At 45.0% G+C, this 7,374-nt stretch overlaps 1 pseudogene; it reads right to left on the minus strand.

The window, feature by feature from the left end:
• Positions 1 to 605: 605 nt before the first annotated feature.
• Positions 606 to 2,984, minus strand: LOC121895258 (annotated as a pseudogene).
• Positions 2,985 to 7,374: the final 4,390 nt, after the last annotated feature.

Below are 7,374 nucleotides of genomic sequence, written 5' to 3' on the forward strand. Positions count from 1 at the left end.
CTGACCGATTACAGTATTTAGGGCATATGCCGATATTTTTTATGGACAAAATGGCTGCTGCTAGCTGTTTTTGATTTGTAGCTGAGACTGGTTGTAGGTACTCACTCACACTATCACTGTTCTGCAGTGCTGAGCAGGTGTAAACAGTAGTAAGTGAGTATGGTTGGGGTGGTAACTTCCACTAGGTTGGTAATAGTTGTGTGGTTGCAGACCCCTGAATCAGCTGCTATCATGTTTTGGGGGGCATTTTGCCTCAATTAGAGAGTAGACAATAAAGAGGGAGTGAGAGAGATGGTGAACGACTTGCAACAAAATGTTCCTGGCTGGACTTAAACCTAAACACACCAGGACACAGCTGTCAGCTTTTTAAATGCGTCTAGTGATTTAATTTATTAGGGAATACTTTTGTACTTTTTACTCCACTACATTTATCTTGCAGCTGCAGTTACTAGTTTCTTCACAGATTTAGATTTTACAAACAAAATATGTAATTAGCTTATTAAATATGATGCACTGTGAACGATTAACCTACCCAATATAAAAGAGTTACATTATCTCCACTTCGACTATCAACAACAGTAAAATGCTGCCTACACATCAATGCATCAGTAATAACAGTCAGATAATGTACATAAACATATATGCTCCATGGCCAAGGTGTTGTCCATCAGCTCACGGCTGCGATAGGGCTTCAGCTGATCGTGGTGAACCACTTTCACTTTGGTTCTTGGGCCTTTCTGGATGCGATACACTTGGTCATCCAGCTGCCCTAGGACAAAGAAGGGACCTTCATATGACGGGAGAAACTTTCTGACCCTGTTCTTGGCCTTCCGTGTGCCATTGATGAGGTACCACACAGCATGTCTCTTTGCACGTTTCACAGATTCACCGAGCGCATCCCTGGCAATTTGATGTGCCAGCTCCAGCCATTAACAGAAGCTTTGAACATACTCAGGAGCAGAGGGAGCGGTTTTAGAGTCAGGAGGAAAACCGGTTACCAGGTCTACCAGCTCACTCACTTCCCGGTTGAACATCATGAAGTTGGGGGTGAAACCGGTGGAACTGTGACTTGTCGCTCTGTAGGCCATGACAGCATAGGGGATCATAAGGTCCCAGTCCCAGTGACGGCGCTCAGCTGTTGTGGCCAGAATTTTTTGCAGGGTGGCATTAAAGCTTTCTACTTGGCCATCAGACTGCTGTCGAAAGGGTGTGGTGTGTGTTTTCTCAATACCAAACAGTGTGCATATTTTCTGGAACACTTCGGACTCGAAGTTCTGACCCTGGTCACTATGCAACATCTGTGGTGCCCCATAGCGACACACCCACTCAGAGGCAAGCACTTCAGCCACAGTTACTGCCTGGTCTTTGGGTAAGGAGAAGGTTTCCACCCATTTTGTGAAATAGTCCTGTATCACGAGCACATAACGGTTCTTGCGCTCCATCTCATTCAGTGGCCCCATAATATCCAAGGCTACGCGCTCTATTGGGGCTCTCACCCTGACAATTCCCATGGGGGCCTGTGGTGCCTTAAGTCTCCCTGGTCCTAGTGAGATAGATTCTCTCATGGGGCTTTAAACTGTCTGTGTCTGTGTGCAGGGTTTCCTGTACCCCCACTGGACTCACTGTTATCGCGACTGGGTGTCTCTCTACCCCCACTCGACTCTGCACTGCCCGGTTGATGACAGAGTCCAACTCACACTGCACAGCTTGGTGCCTGATGTTTGCCGGAGGAGGGGTGGAGCCTGGCAGTTTACACGGACAGTTCCGTCCGTGTAAACTGCCAACATCGCTTGCATCAGTGTCCAGTACATGTTACCCTGGCCTAATGGATAATCCAGGACTGGTGCGGTGGTTAGCAGGTGCTTAAGTCTGTCGAATGCCGCCTGGCATTCAATAGTCCACTGGAAACGGGCGTATTTCTTGGTCAGTGCATGCAGGGGCTCAGCCATGGTAGCAAAGTCTTTTACAAACCGGCGATAGTATGACGCCAGGCCGATGAACTGACGAATCTCCTGGTTGGATTTTGGTGTGGGCCACTCCTGCACCTTCCGGACTTTGGTGGGGTCGGTAACAACACCATCTGCTGAGACGATGTGGCCCAGGTAGGCTACTTGGCGGTGGAAGAGGCAGCATTTAGCAGATTTGAGTTTCAGGTTAGCTTGGTGCAGCCTGTCGAAAACCTGGCCAAGTCGCTGCAACATTTCTGGCACATCCCAGCCCAGCACAGTGATGTCGTCCAAGTAGACTAGGCAGGTCTCCCACTGCATGCCGGCTAAGACACGGTCCATCAGCTGTTGGAATGTTGCCAGAGCATTGCACAGTCCAAACAGCATGACATTCCATTCAAAGAGTCCCCTCCTGGTGCAGAAGGCTGCCGCTCGGCAAGCTCTGGGGGTCAGTTCAACTTGCCAGAAGCTAGAGGCAAGATCCAGCGTGCTGAACCATCTGGCAGTGGAAAGGGTGTCGAGAGTATCTTGGATGCGGGGTAGTGGATAAGCATCTTAAATGGTGCAGTCGTTTAGGGCCCTGTAGTCTATGCAGATATGGTACGTCCCGTCCTTTTTACGTACCATCACTATGGGCGAAGCCCAGCTGCTGTGGCTACGGCAGGCCAGTTCGGCCTCCAGGCTCTGCTGTATTTTTTGGTCGGCATCCTGTAGTTTCAGCCCCGCCATCCGGCATGGCGGCTGCTTAACTGGGGCACCTGGCTGAGTCACAATGTCATGCTGCACCAGGGCCGTGCGGCCAAGATTGCTGGGTCCAGTTGAGAACACACTGGCATAGGTGCACAGCAGCTGAGCTAGCTTGAGCTGCTCCTCTTTGTTAAGCTCAGCTGAACTCTGGCTGTACAGCTCCTGCAGGTGCTGGGTAACAGTGGGATGTTCTGGCTGCTCTGGCTTGGCTGTGGTGGTGTTGGGCTGCAGGGCTTTTGCAGGCTTGAGGAACCCTGCGATGGCCCCCTTTTTGAGGAGGCTCAGCATCATTTCCCCTTTAACAGGTTCTCTAATGCGGGCTTGGCCTCTTACCACATACTCCTGTCCAGCCTCCAATACCACAGTCGGGGCCACTCTCACTGCATGTATCTTTGGTTAGCTTAGGGTGTGGAAGTATGGCACTTCCTCACCGAACAGCACAATGCGGTGGTTTCCAAAGTCCAGGCGTGCTTGGGCTTTGGTGAGAAAAGGGTGGCCTAGGAGGGCCTCGTTGCTGACAATGTCAGCAACAAGGAAATGCATGCTCACCTGCCAGTTGTTGATCTGGACAGGGATGTGGGCTTCCCCAACCACAGGAACGTCAGCAGGCCCAACACCCAGGAGAGTCTTTACGACTGATGGCTGAAGTGGGGGATGGGCATCTGGGTGGATAGCATTATAATGGTGCAGAGGCAACACACTTTTCCGTGCCCCACTGTCCAGAACAGCACAGACATCCAGTTCATGCACTAGCATATGAATGCTCATTTCTTGATCATGGGCTTTTAGGTGAAGCACAGCGGGCTCTGGGCTCTCATGGATGGCTGTCAGGGCTTGAACTTGGTCATTTTCAAAGGGGAAGGGCAATTTCTCTTCATGTGGCCAATGCCAGAGCAGTTATGACAACCGCCTGCTTGGTGGTTTCGTGGCGGTGGGCAATGTCATAAGCTTGGGCTAGCACATTTCCTAATTTGGACATCACTTCCATAGTTGGGGGTGTTCCCCAGAAATAAAGCTGAACTACTGACACACGTGACGTGCTCCCAAGGGACTCTCCATAACCTGTTGTTACCCTTTCTTCTTTCCACAAAGTTAGTTTGTAAAAAAAATAGGCAATAAATGAAAAGTGCAAGTCAATAATTACCTTTGAAGTTCTTCCCTACATGTTACATGGTGTGCTGTCTCTGTGTTTTGGGGGTGTATAAATAGGTAGAGGTCTGTCTGCAATGAGGCAATGAGTAAAGTTTTAGCACAGTTCTTATTGTAACACTTTAATTTTCTAAAATTAAAAGCGTAATAAAAACAAAAAACAGGATGTTTAAGCCTCTTTCCACTTTTATTCAAATACAAATACGATTATAATTTTGCTGCCTCAACAAATACAGATACAAATACAAATACTGGACCCTCTGCACATCCCTACTATCTAGCATAGACTGACATCTAGCAGCTAGACTCCTTCAGTGTGTGGATAACAAAATCAGGATACATTTTGGAACATGTAGTTTATGGACACTGTATTTCCATAACACAGCATAGAATGGTATTACGCAAATTATATTCATTGCAAGCTCTCGCAGGCCACATAAAATGAGGTGCTAGACCAGATTCGGCCTGCGGGCCTTGAGTTTTACTTGTGCTTTAGAAGAAATGGTGGGAACATGATGTGACCTAGACCTGACCCAACTACAAGGTGTACTCTGCAGGTTTGAGCTACATGGCTCCTACAGCCAGCAATATCAACAGTTGCTAGTAGCTAGCAGGGGAATTAATCACTGTTCGACCTGGACTAACAACAAAATACGTTGTCTTCTTGGTATTTGGGCAGATAGGAGCTTCTTCAGGACCTTCTTCCTGTGAGAAAGAAGAGCACTGTACACATTGTCAACTGGTTTTTAGTGATGCATTTTGATTCGCTTGAATTTTTTCTGTGCAAAGAAACCAAAACAAGGGGAAAACACAACAAGTTTACTAACTCATTCACTGATTTGGACCAGAGTAAACAAACTACAGGTTTGAAAAAGCTCTTGATCCTGTTTGGTCAGATTTATAATTTGAGTCCAGCTTAAGGGGCAAACACACCATAATTTGTTTTAACTGAATCAAACAGTTATGAAAGGTGTGAAACCACCCTGGGGTGTCTCAAAACAGCTTTTTAGTGGGATACCATCATGTGTAATAGCTTATATGAAAAACAAATTGTCTCAACATGAATAAATCTCAGTACATGGTATTAATTTTAATGATTTTCACTCATCAACAATCCCAAGGGGAAGTAAAAATATATGTTACGTCCTCAAAATCATTCCAACATTGGCCATATATCGGCCAATGAGATATCGTTCTAACCCTAACACACACTCACACACAATTACACACACACACATACACACACAAACACACACACACACACACACACAATACTCAATGGTGTGTGTAGCCCTGAGTTTCATAAACTCCCCCTTCCTCTGTTTGAGCAGCCTTGTTTGCATTTACATTCCCCAGTAACCTGGAGACACCTGCATCTCACACAGAACAGTAGCTTACTACTCCCACATGCTGTTAGACGCACACACACGCACACTCCACTCCATAAAGCCTGGTGTTATCTCATGTGTCATGATTTACAGCACAATTACATAGATAGTAATATTGTATTGTTTGTCTTGTGTTCAATGGCCATGAAATAATGAACATCCTCAATTTGTTTCCATTTCCCAGCTCTTGCTTAGCTACTGTATGTCCGGAAACAGAATCACATCATGACAGAATGGCCGACTGAATGTATGATAGGTAAACTGCAACCTGTTCAATCTTTTGCAGGCATTATCATCATCATCACACACACATGCAAATGCAGCCCCCCCCCCCCCCCCCCCCCCCCCCCCCCCCCACCCCCCCACCCCAACCAACTGACTCTTTGGTGACGCCTCACATCTCCACCAATGAAAAAGACCTGTTATGAGACAAAAGTGAGGTGAGTGCACAAGTGACAACAACACCGCCAACCTGAGCGCTACACTGTCTGGTGTGAAGGTAACCATAGCAGCCGTTAAGAAAAGCTGCCATCACTACCATAAATAAACCTTCTTGATGGGTGGAGGATCACTTTATACATTTTCACCGCATTCAATAGAGAGACAAAGTGAATCACAAGGTGGTGGTGATGCTGATATGCAGGGGGAAGCTCTGAATGTTTTCATTAAATAGCGTGTAACTTTCTCATTGACGTCAATTTCCACTGGTATACAGCTAATGACATTAGGAAATATAGAGCTTTTAGAGTTGTCGGAGTTGATACTGTAGAGGCAGCAAGTGTGCTTGAAGCAAAATAGTCCTGCTATGTAGTGCAGAGCTGAAAAGCAGGCCTCCATACATCTGAAGGCAATTTCAAAGCGATTGTGCTTCAAATCAAGGCAGCCTTGAACAGAACTTAATGAATATGCTCCCCAACAACAACAACAACAAAAAAACTGCGTGAAAAGGCAGCCTTGACACTGATTAATATGACGTTGGCAGTGGTGGGCAGTCACAATGACTCCTTGTCCAATATTACTGATATGCTGCCATTATAAATTTAACTTTACAACACTCAAAAACACTCTTTATTGAAGGCAAACTGGCCTAAAAATGAAATTTGAAAGCATTGCCTTTATTAAAGGTATACTGGCCTCAGAAATATTTCTCTGAAACGACACTGAGTCACTGACGTAAAGACAAATAAGAGTAAAATCACTGTCCGATGTGACTGGAGATTGTAGTTCATTTGAAAATATGAACTTTTCTGGACGCTGACTACACAGCTTGCTAAGCTGCTGCTGTTGTCTTCTCTCTGGGTTTTCACTGCACATTTTAAATATGTTTTATGACCAAATACCTGAAGAACTATTCTAGGTACATATGGTAAATATTATCTGCAAAACATTAGCATGTTAATATTGTCATTGTGAGCTCAAAGCACCACTAATCCCAAGTACAACCTCACAGAGCTGTTAACGTAGCTGTAGACTCTTGTTCTAAGGATACATTTTACAGGAATATTCAATCAAGACTCAAACATTTCCATGTGAAAACACTATGCACTCAAATGTTCCTCTAGATTTGTCTGGTAAGACTAGAGGATACTATAACTCTCACTGAAAAAATAACAAAAAACCAAATACATTGTTGTGTGGAAATAAATCAATATGCTTGACTGGCATCAGTTCAAGTTAAGGGCTCTGCATCGCATGATCCCTTGTACGGTAATAATGTAATAAATCAAACACACACATCCTTTATATAAGAGGCGGATACCTGGAACATATATGATATCATAAAATATATGTCGGTCAAACTCCACGAAATCCCCAGCTGTCCATGTGTCACTTTTAATGGATTATTTCTTGACTTAAAATGAAAAACATCAAAATTAAATGAGAGGAGTGCACAGTGAGAAAGATCTCAGGAGTGGCATTAGAAATAAAATCTAATGGTATGTCCTTTAAGGTGCAGAAGTAGAGTGATGCAGTGAGCAGTTGAAATAGACACGTTTCTTAAATTCTCTTCAAAATTATTTTCGGAGTATTTCTAATTTAACGTGATGGAAAACTTAATCGAAATTCTCCAGATTTGAAGGAAGTCTTGTTTATAAAGCACACACACACACACACACACACACACACACACACACACACACACA

This window comes from Thunnus maccoyii, chromosome 4, assembly GCF_910596095.1.
Source record: "Thunnus maccoyii chromosome 4, fThuMac1.1, whole genome shotgun sequence".
Lineage (NCBI taxonomy): Eukaryota > Metazoa > Chordata > Actinopteri > Scombriformes > Scombridae > Thunnus > Thunnus maccoyii.